The 16,334-nt window shown below is 39.5% G+C and overlaps 1 protein-coding gene across 1 annotated transcript in view; it reads left to right on the top strand.

The window, feature by feature from the left end:
• Nucleotides 1-636: 636 nt before the first annotated feature.
• The window catches only part of CNGA1 (cyclic nucleotide gated channel subunit alpha 1), a 32,503-nt gene continuing 16,805 nt past the window's right edge, over nucleotides 637-16,334 (top strand). Inside the window, exon 1 of the mRNA XM_032397852.1 lies at nucleotides 637-825. The gene's annotated coding sequence lies outside the window, so the exon portion shown is untranslated. The remainder of the gene's footprint in view (nucleotides 826-16,334) is intronic.

Raw genomic sequence — 16,334 nt, 5'->3', positions numbered from 1 at the left:
TCATGAATTTTCGGTCACAAGCCGAAGTTTTGAGACTATGTAAATTGTCAAACGTTGCACTAAAAATTCTTAGGGAAATTTATTTTGGGGTCATTAGAATAACACTTAGGTGCTAACTGGCGTATCTTAATGTTTTTTGCACAGCTAAAGTATGAATTATTCTTTCAGGCAAGCTCAGACTCATGCTGTTTTATCTCTTGACCAGATATGTTTCACACATGCAATTCTTTCACAAAATACTAAGTAAACAGATCAATGAATAAATAATTCACTCTATTTATATTTTAATAGTTTTTAATATGATGGCACTGTATTTAGAAATTTAATCATACATTGTAAAAACCTATACAGTTCTTTCAAGATTATAACCTTCGGTGAATTGATAGTGTAACTTTAATAAAATCCATTAGGCAGTATTCCCCTTGGCTAACTTCACTTTCAGATTTGTTAAGAGGTGTAATTCTGAGCAACCCCCTTTTATCCCTAACTCTTATACATATTAATAAGGTCCGGGTCAAGCTAAGGATAATGGTGATTTGGTTGCTGTTATTTTCATCCATATATAAATCCGCAAATCCAATACTGACCCATGAAAATCCTCCTTTGACAATGCCACAGAACTGTTTCTTTCCTTGGGAATGATTAGGAAAACTAGCCGTTTGCACATGTTTACAGAAAGGAAAAAGATCAGCATATTTATTATATAAAAAAATTAGGACCTGGATTTTGACAATGTCAAGATTTACACTATATCCCTGTTTATTTTGGATATACCACTGACTTCCATTTCTAGAAGACACAGATATATTGCTTAAGCAACTAAAGGTAAGAAACCAGTCATAATTACCGTTGTATTTTCACATAGGCTTATAACTCTGTTTTGATTTATTAAAGTATCAGCATTTGCTTTGTTTTCTATCTTACATGTTTTCTATTTACAGCCGATGATTGCTTGTATTTTTCACAGATAAGTGAATATTCTACTAAAATACATTTTTAGTTAAAAATAATAATAAATAAAGACCTGGTAATATGATTCTACTAATCTGAATATCACAACACAGTAAATACTACCTCCTTTTTGCAAATTTCAAGTTCATTTTTAGAATTCAGAAATAATAACTTTGGCAGATGTGTCTTTCTGCAAAGGAAGTATCATATACTGGGTTTTCTTTCTCTTTAAAATGTTTGAAGATTGAATACCGTTACATTCATATAAGTCTTTTTTTTTAAAGATTTTATTTATTTATTTGACAGACAGAGACACAGTGAGAGAGGAACACAAGCAGGGGGAGTGGGAGAGGGAGAAGCAGGCTTCCCGCTGAGCAGGGAGCCCGATGCGGGGCTGGATCCCAGGACCCTGGGACCATGACCTGAGCCGAAGGCAGACGCTTAACGACTGAGCCACCTAGGTGCCCAAATTCATATAAATTTTAATAAAAAATTAACTCCTGAAAATATGAACCCATCGAGAACTTCTTAAGTGGTAGGTACTTTATAACCATTATTATAGCAACCTGCACATCCCCCTTTTAGAGATAAATAAGTGGTCTAAAGAGATTAAGTGGGTTCCTAAAGGCAAAATACTACTGGTGTGTGACAGAGCCAGAACTGAAATCACCTTACCTTCTTTTAATTCTCCATGATAGGCATGTATATTTTAATTAGACTTTTCATTACTGTCATGTTTTATTTTTATAAATTTAAAAACTACTCTTTAGGGGCACCTGGGTGGTTCAGTCGGCTAAGCATCTGCCTTCTGCTAGGGTCATGATCCCAGAGTCCTAGTTTCTAGCCCTGCATCAGGCTCCCTGCTCAATGGGGAGTCTGCTTCCCCTCTTCTCCTCACCCCAACTGTACTCTCTTTCTTTCAAATAAATAAATAAAATCTTAAAAAAAACCTACTCTTTATCATTTTTTATAGTGCCAAGATTACAGGATTATAAATACTTGTCATTTCATTCTATATTAGAAAGTTAGACATTACTAAACTAAGTTTTAAAAATGTTCCTATCAATAAACATGTCTTATAATTGGCTTTTTACATTTTGATCTTTTTGTTTATATACCCCTTAATTTGTTCAGTTACATTCATTCCTTTGCTTAGCATTCTTTCCATACACCTCTTTCACTCATGTCTTTGTTAGATCAAGCAGGCAGACAAAAGAGGATAGGGTGAGGTGGAGTATCAGAGTAACTGTAAATAGAAGACCTAATAGTTATTGATTATACTTTCTATACCATAGAGGATACACCCTCTTTTCTCTACACTTGGAATGTTTATAAACCCTGATCGCAAAATAATCTCAGTAAGGCAAAAAAAAGTATACAGGCTACATTCTCTGCCCACAGTCAAAGTTAGAAATAATAAGTAAAGTTTAAAATTAAAGACCCTACCCCTTAGTAATGAAAAAAAAAAAAGCAGAGGTAGGGTTGGCGGGGAAGAATCGTCAAATACGTCTTTAAGTGAAGATAGGAAAACAGCGATTATAGATCTTTCTCTTTTTCAGGGAGGTAATTTTTTTTTGGGCTGTGAAGTCAATATGTGTAAAAAGTATGGATAAAATAGATTATTTTCTACAAAAACAAATGTCAAAATTTAATTTTAGAAGTAAAAATTAAATTGAAGAAAAATTACAGGCAAAATTGAAAGAAGCGTCCAAGAACTACTTCCAAAAAATGCCACTTGTAACTTGAATATTTTTTACTTACTAATTTATTCAACAAATATTATTTAGTACCTATTGTGTTCCAGGCACTGTCCTATTGTGTCCCTATCAATAGGTCAAAGGAATAAATCCATATAATGCCAGAACCTTTCACTTTGGGTAAGAGTACATAGGAACTGGGTTGCCATATTTTAAGTTTTGGCTGTGGTGCTAACCAAACTTTCCACAGCTGGTACTACATCCCCTTAAAGAAGAAATATAATGTACCTCCCCTTCAGCAGACAACCGCTGTGTGAAGATTTTGAGCTATGCTATGAACTACGCTAATGTAGTCAAAAAAGTACACAGCCTACGTTCTCTGGCCACTCTATGTGGGACAAGTGATTATAATTATACCTAATGGTCCTTAAATGTACAAATGTTCCAAAGAACAAATCAATTTAGCTTTAATTCATATGGCTTTAGTTGATGAGAAGGTAATTGATAAATTTCAACATCTATTTTTGATAAAATAGGAAATTAGTAATAAAAACCTTTAACATAATAAAGACAATTTATCTGAAATCAATGGGCAAAAATAGGAGAAATTCTAGAGACTGAGACAGACAAAGGGTGCTGATACATTATCTAACATTGTTCTATGATTTCTACTCAACACAGTCACACAGGAAACAGAAGTAAAGAATACAGTTTGCAGAGATAAAATTAATATTACCTGTGGATAATATGATTGTCTACTCAAAAAAACTTCAATGGATTAATTTAAAACTATTAAAACCAATAAAATGTTCAATAAGATAATAGGCTACAAAAATAAATATATAAATTAATTGTTCTCCTATAAACCAGTAATAACTAGTCAATACAATAAACATAGATCTTATTTACAAATAAAAAATTTAAATGCGTAGAGTGTATTTAATAGGAAATGTGCATAGCTTAAAGAAAATTACAGATATGCAAAGTAGATTTTTAAAAGCCATCAATAAATGAGATGTCCCTTGTCATATGATTTTAAAAGTTTTAATATATTAAGCATATGAGTCTCCCAAAATTCATACATTTGATGAAATCTCTTTTTAAAACACATTGTGTTCTAGGGAACATGATAAAATTATTCTAAAGGCAACTGGGAATAATAAATGTACACATTGTACTGTCATAGAAATAGCTATTTAAATATAGTCATTAAAATGATGATGGAGTGTAGATGTTTATTACCACTACATGTGGTGTAGACCTAGTGTTTATGCAATAAAATAAGTAACAAAAGTAAAACAATTTTTTGCATTATTATGCGCTAGACATTATGTAAAGTTCTGTAGACATAAAAAAGTCAGTGCTCCTTGGTGCCTGCTCTCAAGTCTGGTGGGAAAGACACTGCTGTAAATGGATCATAATAAAAGAATGGGTCAGTGCACTGATGCTAAGTGCTCCATATTACGTGAGTGCTGAGGGGGGCCTCAGGCACCCAGGCATTCTAATTCCAGCCATTAGAAATATTTGTTTTTTCCTTCTTTCTTTACCTTTATCACATGGTGTTTCCTTTGCCAAGAATGCTCATTTCCTCTGCTGCCTGGCAAACTCCTACTCATCCTTCAAGATCCAGTTACATATCCCCTGCTTTGGAAAGCTTTTTGTGAATCTCCCAACTGTATAGAGTTGGCCTATGCACACACAAAATTGTCCTATTAGATTTTTACTACTTACAGGGTTCTCTTTACCAACTTCTCTCAGGCTGGAAGCCTGTCTTAATCAATAATCCATCCTTTCTCTTCTCTTTCTTGCCTTTACACCTCAGCAAGCCACATGGTGCTTCTGTTTACACAGCTTGAGCTCAACAAATGTTGAGAAGCAAAAATAGTAAGTGCAGATTAGATTGTTATCTGCAAATTGTTTGCAAGTAAAAATATCAGTACTCTTAATGTGTTCCTTTTGGGTAAAGGTATAAATTTGTAAGAAAAGAAGGAAAAAAATTATCCTAAATTTCAAATACTCATTGTGACTGACAAAATCTCCATGTAATTAGAGTCCAGGGGACCTGAAGTGCTGGACTCTAAGTATTTATTTGCCTTTTTATATGTTTATTCACTTTTATGATTTCCATAAAAAGTTTGTATTTGTGTTGTCCCAGGGCATATACAGAGAAAAAGTTCTCTGTCCTTCAGAAGCTTAGAGAACCTCCAGGAAATGGGACATACACATGCAAACATAGATGTATATACAATAAAGTAAGTGCTTAGGGCCAAAGGAATGATTTAAAATATAGTCTATATATATATATATATATATATACATATATATCTCATGGATGGTGAAATTACAGTAGATTTTGTGGAAGATGGAACTCTAAGACTTTCCACAAATACCTCTCATCAGTATGCATTTCCTGAGGAATTCCACTGTGAAACAGATATTGGGGTGAGCTATCCTAACATAAGAGGCAAGGAAACCTTCGGTTAATCAGAATTTATTAATTTTGGGGGGTCAGTTTTTAGAATTCTGAATAGTTTCTGAATCAAAGGAGAAAGTGAAAAGATAACACATTAAAACCTCCAACGATTGCAGAAAGTCTTTATTCTTACCCTGGATTAGTATAACACACCGATTTTATGTCTTTATCCTCTATCTATCTATCTATCTATTTATTTATAGAGAGGGAGAGAGAGAGAGAGAGAGAGAAAGACAAGGGGCAGAGGGAGAGGGAGAGAGAGAATCCCAAGCCGGATGCAGGGCTTGATCTCATGACCCTGAGATCATGATCTGAGCTGAAATCAAGAGGCAGACGCTTAACCAACTGTGCCACCCAGTTGAAAAAAGAAAACTTTTTTCAATGATCTAGGGTCTTGCAATGCCCCAACACCATAATATATATGATTTTAGAGTTAAAATCAAGTCTTTAAATTTATTTGAAAAACATTTCTAGTCAACGGGAATGTATTAGTGAACAAAACAGAATTTTCTGCTCTTACATGCTTACATTTTCTGGCATTAAACCACTCTGTTATATCACTGTTTTCTTGTAAAATGTTTTGGCTAAAAAAAGAAGTATTGGAAGATGTATTTGGTTATTTAATGGTTTTGTTCTTGGCTTTTGATCAATCGGGATTTTATTTTATGATGGCTACTTTGTGAATTGTCTGGATTGTGAAGGTGGTGATAATAAGTATGGCAATTATGGCCTCCTTGGTGAAATTGTTTCTCCCTGAGAAAAGATTGTGTTTTTTTCATGAGTTGTTAGCAAGTGACTTAGCGAGCCTGACAGGTCCCTGTGCATGCTAAGGACAGATACAGCAACAGTGTTGTGTCAGCTCTGTTTTCATTTTCATGGGAGTTACGGCTTGCTTTTAATCCTATAAAGATAATTATTAAATAGTTGTTCTGACAAATTTGACCTCTCAAAGGGATAGTTCAAGGGGGGAGGGGTTAAAGAAAGATGTTTTCATCATTTAACTCTTGTTGTCTCCATGAGAAAGTTGACGTTTGCCTCTGTGAGCTTGGGGGCTATATAATAATATCATCAACTTGCATTTGTATAACCCCTCAATATTGCTTTATATATATTTTATTATTTTTATTGCTTTATATATATTGATACGTTGTTTTCACTAGCTCTCCATAGAGAACCATTACAATGGGCAGGGCGGGCACTATCATCCCTCCCCCTCCCCCTCCGCCCCGCCCCAGCGGAGGGAACCGAAGCTCAGACAGATCTCTGCCGAGGTCTCACTGGCAATTTGGGGAAGAGCCGGGGTGGAACCCATGTCTTTACCAAGCAGGAGGTGGCTGCTGGCAGGCCCCGGCTGCCTCTCGGTGGTGGAGCCCGCAAAGCCTGTTCTGCGTGGTTACACAACTCTGGGAGCATCGTCGAATATGAAGACACAACCTTAGCTCTGCAACTGAGCAGTGAGGTTGGGCAAGGACTGCAAAACATTCTTTTCTTTCTTTCTGTCTTTCTTTCTGTCTCTTTCTTTCAAGATTTTATTTATTTATTTGACAGAGAGAGAGGGAACATAAGCAGGGGGAGTGGGAGAGGGAGAAGCAGGCTTCCCGCGGAGCAGGGAGCCCAATGCGGGGCTCGATCCCAGGACTCTGGGATCATGACCTGAGCCGAAGGCAGATGCTTAATGACAGCCACCCAGGTGCCCCTTCTTTCTTTATTTTTAACGATGTATTTATTTATTTTAGAGACAGAGTACACAAAGCATGGGGAGGGGCAGAGGGAGAAGGAGAGAGAGAATCTCAAGCAGATTCCCTGCTGGGTGTAGAGCCCGATGCAGGGCTTGATCTTACGAGCTTGAGATGATGACCTGAGCCGAAATAAAGAGTTGGCAGCTTAACCAACTGAGCCACCCAGGCGCCCCTGGAAAACATTATTTTATTTTATTTATATATTTTTTAATTAATGATTTTATTTATTTGAGAGAGAGTGTGTGTGTGAGAGAGACCATGAGCAGGGGGGAAGGGCAGAGGGAGAAGCAGATTCCTGGCTGAGCAGGGAGCCCAATGCGGGGCTGGATCCCAGGACCCTGGGATCATGACCTGAGCTGAAGGCAGACACCTAACCAACTGAGCCACTTAGGCCCCCTGGAAAACATTATTTTAAAGGAAAAGTGCTGATGTCAATTATTTTTGTTATTGAAAAAATTCCATTTAAAAACACTACCATTTTTTTCCCATTAAAAAAATAAATTAGGGGTGCCTGGGTGGCTCAGTTGGTTAAGCTGCCAACTTGATTTCCTGCTCAATGGGGAGCCTGCTTCTCCCTCTCCCTCTGCCCCTCCAGCCCCACTGTGTGCTCTCTCCCTCTCTTTCTTTTAAATAAATAATAAATAAAATATTTTAAAAAATAAACTAGGAGAAAATACAGAACAACACAAAGAAGAAAGTAAAAATACTAATGATCTTTCCACTAAAAACTTAACATGTTTAACATTAAGGCATTTATCCTCTCTATGCACATATACACAATTTTTAATAAAATTAGATGATACTATAAATATTGCTTAACAATCTGCTTCTTCTGCATAACACTGTATCATGAACATTTCTACAAGTTAAGTAGTGTTCTTTTGAGAAAAAATATCAAAATTTATCCTTTTATCATAAAATTAATACATGTTCATTATATAAAATTCAAACAACACAGAGAACAATAGAGTACTCCAGAGGTAACTGTTGTTTACAGTTTAGTGCATATAGTTCTGCACTTTTCTATGAAGTCTGAATTTTACTAGTTGCATTAGCAGATTAGAGCACCTTCTTTAGAAAAGCTTTGCCCTGATGGAGAAGAGAGCAGAAGAGAGCATCATTTATTTTTAAAGGTACATATTTTACTTATTAGAGTCAGTATAACAAATAACATACAAAAACCAAATATATCATTTATAATAATTTTTTGGAACATTCACACAGAATTCCACTCTAGAAAGCACCAACATACAGGAATCCTTCTACATGCTGAATCATCTTTGGCCATCTGCGAATAATTAAGTGGTGTGGGTTCTCTGATCTGCATAACATGGAACTATCCTTGTTTATTTTTATTATTTTTTAAAGATTTTATTTATTTATTTATTTATTTGACAGAGGGAGAGAGAGCACAAGCAGGGGGAGCGGCAGGCAGAGGGAGAGGGAGAAGCAGTCTCCCCATTGAGCAGGGAGCCTGATGTGGGGCTCCATCCCAGGACCCTGGGATCATGACCTGAGTTGAAGGCAGATGCTTAACCGACTGAGCCACCCAGATGCCCCATAACTGTCCTTGTTTAAAGATGATGCTTTAAAGTCTGTGTACTACATCAGCCTTGCAAAATGAATTTCACAGTTCAGTTTTCAATTTTATCCAGAAGTAGTTCCCTGCTTGGGTGATATAATACAGCCTATTATAGATCACAACATAGCAGTGATGGTAGTTAAATGAGATTACAGGAGTCAGATTGCTTTGTAAGCCATAAACTGATAAACACATATTTGTTGCTATGCGATTTAAGGGACTTACAGATTAGTAAACTACACCAATGACATTAGTAGATGACAGAATTTTATCTTGATTTCAGCAAGGTAAAAGTAAAATACAATTAATAGAGAACCAGGGGTGCATATTCACTTAGGGGATAGTAATAATGCTGGTGCCTAGCAGGCATTTAATAAATATACGTTACATGTTGAATGGATGAAAGAACCCAACTGAAGAAAAATTTACAAAGAAAGCCAAATGACCAATAGGCACATGAGAGTTTTGCAACTTTACTCATAAATGTGAATCAAAAGCCACAGCGCAAATAAGTTTTCACTCATCAAATTGGGGAAAACCTTAAAATTTGGCAACATGAAGGGCTGGCCAGGCTGGTGGGGATATGGCACATTTGTATGTGGCTGGCAGAATATATAAAATGATGTTCAACTTTGGGTGGCACTTTGGCCAGCTCTACTAACCTGACACTAGAATGAGCAATTCCACTTCTGGTTATAGACCTGAGAACCACTCCCGCACAGGTGTCTAAGGTAGCATGCCAAGGATTTTATTACAGCACTGTTCACAATAGCAAAAGACTGGAAAGAACCAATCTTTCCTTAATAGAAAGAGGAAACACACATAGAAAAAGGGAACAAAATGTGATATATAGAGACTGCAATATTTACAAACAGCATTATGAAATGAAATAGCTCTATATGTGTTAGCATAAATAATTTTCAAAACATAATTTTGAGTGAAGAAAGCAAGTTGTGAAATTATACATAGATGAAGCCACAGCTCTATATGCTTAAACAACATGACCCAAACTGTGCAGTGATTATGGATGTTTATGTAACCAGATGAAAGGAGGGAGGATGGGCTGCTAGCATACACACCAAATTTACAGTGGTGGTTGCTTCTGGGAGGTAGGCAAGGGGGACAACAAGAATGGGACTGGGAGGTGACAGTTTCTTACAGGGCTTTATCTTTAGGGATGAAGTTTTATTGCTTTTCATACGCCATAAAAGGCGTGGACATGAATTTGACAAAAGACAGAAGGTCACAATTAATTCCTGATGGTAGAACTATGGATGATACAATTTTTATACTGTTTTGCCTTTTGAAATGAGGGTCCCTATGCGTATCCGTTCATTAATTTACATGATACAAAATTTAAAAAGTACAAAATATTCCCTCTTGCACTCCTACTGCCAGTCCCACCCATAGTTCCCTTTCTTAGAGGCAGGTAATCCCTGGTACCACGTTCTTGTTACACCTCTCCCTCTCTGCATACACACACACACACACACACACACACACGCACACACACGAATACATACATCCTTTTTTCCTGGACCTGGTAGTACATTAAAACTTTGAGGACTTTCAATACCTGTTCATACAGAAATGCCTTCTTATTTTAATGACTGCAGAGTATTTCATCCTATGGGACATATTTTTGGAAGGCATTAAAAGAATAGGAAGGAAGGGAGAAGAGAGGAGAAAGGGAGGTTGGGACCCTGCTGCAGAAAAAAGGGTAATAATTCAGTAGACAAGGGTGAAATCTGAAAGGTTCTAGAACAAGAACATGATAGTATATGCTCCTTAGAGGATTAATTTGGGAGTACTTTGCAGGATGAATTGGAGGGAGGGTGAGGTTGGGGATGAATAAACCAGCTAACAGACTAGTCTAAGACAAGGGGTAACAAGCACCTGACAAATCCTGGTGGTGATTAGAAGGAAATGGTGGGAGTCCGGGCAAGAATAATCGCAAAACAGAATATGTAAGACTCGATCAAGTTCCTGGGCAGGAAGGAAAGAATCCCGGATAACTAACTCTGAGTTCTAAGTGAATTTAAGTGACTGAAATTTCAAACAGCAATTCTGCGAACAAAAATAGGAAAGTCAGGAAGAAGAGCTGGTTTGATAGGAAAAGAAGTGGAAATCTGTTTGGAGGCACACTGGACACGGGACTCTGAAGGGAATACTTCAGGGTTTAAATGAAAGGGGTGTGGCTAGTGGGAGGTATTGAAAACCTTTGGAATGAATTAATGAATGAGACGTAGCAGAGGAGCTAGGGAAGGCGGTCAGAACTGGATATGTGCATTGGGAGATACTGGCCTAGAGGTGAGGTTGAACTTTGATGCAAGAAAATGGGCGAAAGTCTGAGCACCTCAATTCCTCAGCAGCGCAAGATGCTGAGTGTGGGACTGTGCACAATACTAATCTCTATGTATGATCTGGAATATATATCCTATGCGGTACTATTACTACAGATGAAAGGACACTGTGAGAACAGGTGCTGGGGCCGGCAGAGGTCCCACGCTCAGGAGCTGCTCTCTGAGGAGGAGGTACATGCGAAATGACCTCCAAAGGCTGAAGCAGCCATAAGACCAAAGAAAAAGGCTGACACGTCCAGCTTGACAAGAAATGGCTTATTAAGGAGACTTCTGGGCAGAAGTGTGTCTTGGGCGGCCGAAAGACCAGCACATCTCCGCAGCCCCACCTCCCCTGAGACCTGCTTCTACAGCCCTAGAGGCTGGGAGTGCTGTCGGCGGACCACTGGGAAGGGAATGTTTAAGAACAGGTGTGTGTCCTCCATCCAAGTACCAACCAGGCCCGACCCTGCTTAGCTTCTGAGATCAGATGAGATCGGGCGCGTTCATTATACTAAGTGAAATAAGTCAATCAGAGAAAGACAATTATCATGTGATCTCACTGATATGTGGAATTTAAGAAACAAAACAGAGGATCATAGGGGAAGAGAGGAAAAAACAAAACAAGACGAAAAACAGAGAGGGAGACAAAGCAGGGTCGGGCCTGGTTAGTACTTGGATGGGAGACGAAGCATAGAGACTCTTAATCATAGGAGACGAACTGAGGGTTGTGGAGGGGCGAGGGGTGGGGGGATGGGGTAACTGGGTGTTGGGCACTAAGGAGGGCATGTGATGGAATGAGTACTGGGTGTTATATAAGACTGATGAATCACTGACCTCTACTTCTGAAACCAATAATACATCATATGTTAATTAATTGAATTTAAATAAAAAAAAGAACAGGTGTGTCATAGTTTTATCTCCACAGCAGATCAAGGACATTATGCCAAGGGCATGCTTAAGGGTGTGGGTAAACAAAAAGAAAGAATGTGGGGTGAGGGGCTGTGCTCAAGAAGGCTTTCAGGTCACAGAAGCTTTCAGGTCATTGCGGCAGATTTGTCCAAGATGGCATTTGTCTGGTTCACCCAGGAGCTTTGGTGGCCCAGAACTTACTGATTGATGAAAAAATGAGATCCATACCCACACCACCTTTCTAGTGGCCACAGGATCATCGGATCCGAGTGTCCTTACAACTGTAACTCATGGCACCAGGATTTATGGATTGGGAGGAAGCGATAAAGAGAGGAGACAGGGAAGGGGACTTCAGTAAAGAGTTCGGAGTCCTGGCAAAGCAAAGATGATCAGGAATCATTCCATCACCATTTTCTGCTCTGCGGCCTCAGGCCTTTGTCTCTTCATTTACTCATTCATTCTTTCCACAAACATCCCTGGGTACTTGCTAGGTTCCAGGAACAGCTCTAAATGCTGCAGATACACAGACAAAACACAAACAAAAACTATTCCTTCCCTTAAGGAGCTCAGTTGAGAGAAATTATAGAAAAATCCTTTCTGGTATTTTTCCTAAGGACAGCAGTAGATTCAGAATTCCTACATAGTAGGGGCTTAGGTGAGAAGGTGGGCTAGAAACTTATTTTAAATCTACTGTTTTTTTAAAAGGTATTATTTGGGGGTGAGTTGGGGATCCTTAAGGGCTATCATTGGAAGATAAAACCCTCTGTTACCACCCCTTTGCTTAAGTTGATATTTTAACATGCTTTTTGAATTTATGTCACTGCATTGTAAGTAACTGGCCGCACCCAAAGGCACACTTTTATGGAGAAGACCACACTGATAGGAATGAAGCAGGACAAACAAGCGTCGCTTGGGGGCATCTGCTGACCGAGTTCCCATATGATGCGTTTTCTGAGATGTGCAGCAAGGGCTTGAGCTTTGCTGTGGTGTTTTTACATCCCAGCTCCACAATAAAAGTCATATGAACTTGAGCAAATCCTTTAACCTCTCTGCGCTTCATACCCGCCCCGGTGAAATGAAGAACAGAAGGCCATGCCTCAGATTCTCATGTGGATTAAATGTGCTGACCTAACGTAAGGCTTGACTCATAGCAGAGACTCAACAAACATTTCTTTCCTTTCTCTCTTTGTTCCTATGGTCGGAAAGTGGTCCAGTGATAAAGGGAATGGACAGCACACAGAAGTTCTTTCTCACTTGCCTGTTCTCATCCTGCCTAAATCTGTCGCACTGGGGTGTGAAAACCTTTGGTCTGCTGGGGTTACCTGAAGGCACCGTGCTCTCTCTCGTGTTTGTTTTTTTCCTACTCGCTACAGCTTCTGCCTAGAATCTTGTTCCACATCATAATAGGCTTGGCAGATGTCTGCTCTGTCTCCAAGGCTGCCCCAGCCTTGCCTTTTTGGGAAGCTTTATCTCAGCCCCTGCAGAAGATTAGGTGCATTTCCTCCTGGCTGCCAGGGCATCTCTGACCCTGACCTACCTCTAAGTGCTGGATATTGGCTGTTTGACCCCCTGGCTTCCTTTCCACCCTGTATTAGTTTCCTAGGACTCTGCTATAACAAACTAACCCAAATTGGGTGGCTTCAAATAGCAGAAATGTACTGTCCCCATTCTACAGCCAGAAGCACCCAATCGAGGTATTACGAGGGCCATACTCCCTCTGAAGGCACTAGAAGCATCCGTTCCATGCCTCTTTCCCACTTTCTGGTAGCCACAGGCATTCCTTGGCTTGTAGATGCATTATTCCAACCCTCCATCCTCTCAGTGTTCTGTGTATCTCCATAGTGGGTGTGTCAGCAGATGCCCCCAAGCGACGCTTGTTTGTCCTGCTTCATTCCTATCAGTGTGGTCTTCTCCATAAAAGTGTGCCTTTGGGTGCGGCCAGTTACTTACAATGCAGTGACATAAATTCAAAAAGCATGTTAAAATATCAACTTAAGCAAAGGGGTGGTAACAGAGGGTGTATCTGTGTCCCAATTTTTCCTTTTTATAAAGACATCAGTAATACTGGATTAGGGCCCACCTAATTAAAAAGACCCAATTTCCAAATAAGATCACATTCTAAGGTACTGGGGGGTAGGACTGCAAGATATCATTTCTGGAGGACACAATTCAATCTATAACACACCCCTTCCCCATTCTGTATTCTGGAGGAGAGAACTGCCCTTTATGGAAGCATTTACATGCTCTCTGAGGTCACCCAGTGTAGAATCCCATCAGGGGCGGGGGAGTAGGGAGCCATGAGGTCAAAGTATTGGATGCCCTGGTGGCAGCCTTCCTGTGGGCTTGCCCTGTGCCGACTGTGTCCTTCAGTGGTAAGTCACTGCCTCATGACTCGTTACTCTGCACAGCTCCCTCTCCTTGCGGGGCTGGTGACCATTCCCTCTGCTTGTGTTGGGAGCCTAGGGGTGGTAACTGGCCATTAGTAGCCCCTGGTTACTGCACTGTGCTTTGTGTTCCCCTTACATGAACACCTTTGTAAACAGTCCATTTGGAAATAAACCTCTTGAGGAATTACCCCACTTTGAGTGTATCTTTGTTTTCTATTGGGACTCGAAAGATAGCCTCCATCAAATGTGTTACTTATCTATTAAATATCTTATCTGTTTTATTAACCATACTATGCATTTCTTTAAGCATGTATCATGTTGTTAATCTCTATAGCATAGCACTTAACACATTTCCTGCTGCTAGTAGATGTTGAATAAACATTTTCGGTGGGAGGGAAGGGAGAATGGGAGGAAGGAAGAGAGAATGGAAGGACTTTAGCCACCAAGTGGCTTTTTTCATCTTACTTTAGTTTTCTTTTTTTTTTTTAAAGATTTTATTTATCTGACAGCGAGAGACACAACACAAGCAGGGGGAGTGGGAGAGGGAGAAGCAGGCCTCCCGCAGAGCAGGGAGCCTGATACGGGGCTTGATCCCAGGACCCTGAGATCATGACCTGAGCCAAAGGCAGACGCTTAACGACTGAGCCACCCAGTTTTCTGACAGCCTCAACTTCTTCTCCCAGGCTTGGAGTCAATTCCATAGATACTCTCCTGTGCTTGCTCTGTGCAAACATCTTCACTGGATGCTGTGTGGTAATTCAAACGTGGCTCATTCCTCCAGCAATTTGTATCAGTGAATGGACCAATGTGTCTAGAGTTTAGTAAAGTAGGGGATATCTCTTGGGGGGTGGGGTTGGAAGTAGGGCATTAAGCTAATGGAGGAGGCTCAGACTAGCTTCTGTGGTTATAGGAAGACGACTGATGAGCAGCATTAAAGGCCAAGCTGAGACTCCACGGCAAGAATTTATAATGCCTCTAATTCAATTTGTCTTGTACTCTGCTAACAGATTAATTGTCCTAAAGTACATTGGGATAATGTCATTCCATGCCTTAAAATCTTCAATGACTATTTCCTATGGAATGAAGAATGAGCACCTATTTTGCCAAAATCCTCTTACTTCCCCATACTTATTTCCCCCAGGTTCTCTGTGTCCTCTAGTTAACTTAGATGAATCTATATTCTCCTGACAGCATCCTTCCTACCCTTCTGACTTTGCTCACGAATTTCCCTTTACCCAGAAAGAAAGGTCTTTTTACCAGCCCACTTCCACTTTTTCAATCCAACCTGCTCATGCACTCATTTCCGTTTGAGCTTGGATCCTTGCCTCCTCTTCCCTGCAACCTATGTTTCCAGGCTCCACTGCTTTGTTTGGATTCAGCTGTTGGGAGGCACTTGTGGAAGATGGAGGGCAAAGGAGGGGTGAAGTCACTTCTCCCACTCAGTCTTTGCCTCTGGGGGCATCTCCCACAGTGGTTCTGTCTTCCAGCCTGGAAGCCCTGGCTTTACGCTCTAATCATCTCCCTCTTCCCTGCATTTCTCCTGCTCTAGGACAGGGAGCAGGGCCCTGTTACCACTCATCTCTGGGTTTTCTCAGTTTCCCTGTGTAGGTTTTCCAATGCCTTTGATATTATTTCTCTCTATTGAACCATCTGATTTCACCATTTTTCTGCTTGGACCCTGATTGTAGACCATGCTTCTGTACTGTGCCATCTTCCTCACGAAACTCTTCATAATTTAGCTGCAAGGGATTTTTTAAAATTTTTTAACCCCCCCCCGCCAGAGTTTAAAAAATAGAGTTTAAAAACCCTCCTAGAGTTTAAGAAATATTCCAGCTATCATTCTTTTCTTATAATATGATACTATTAAAATGTCTGCTAATTTTGAAACAAAGAAGAAATAATCTTGGAAATTGAAGAGGTTATCGGCAATTATAAATATTTACTTTAGTTCCCTTCGTGGGCCCAAACCATGTGTTTAGTGTGGTGCTCTTGTCTTCTTCTCTGCTACTAGTTGTAAGCCGTTTCAGGCCATACTCATCTTTGGGCTTCTTTCTTACAGCATCTGGCAGAGAATTTTGTAAATAAGATTCATTCATCGAAATGGACATAGACATTAATTGCTTGCTATGTACAATTTTCATTTTCATTTCATTTTCTAATTATTCATTGCTAACATACAGAAGGAAAATACATTTTTTACATTGATTTTTGTCCTGAGACCTTCCCAAGTTTACTTATTTGTTCTAATTTTTTT

This window comes from Phoca vitulina, unplaced genomic scaffold (genome assembly GCF_004348235.1).
Source record: "Phoca vitulina isolate PV1807 unplaced genomic scaffold, GSC_HSeal_1.0 scaffold3, whole genome shotgun sequence".
Lineage (NCBI taxonomy): Eukaryota > Metazoa > Chordata > Mammalia > Carnivora > Phocidae > Phoca > Phoca vitulina.
Note: the sequence above shows the minus strand (reverse complement) of the source record. Positions and strands in the feature narration are given on the sequence as shown.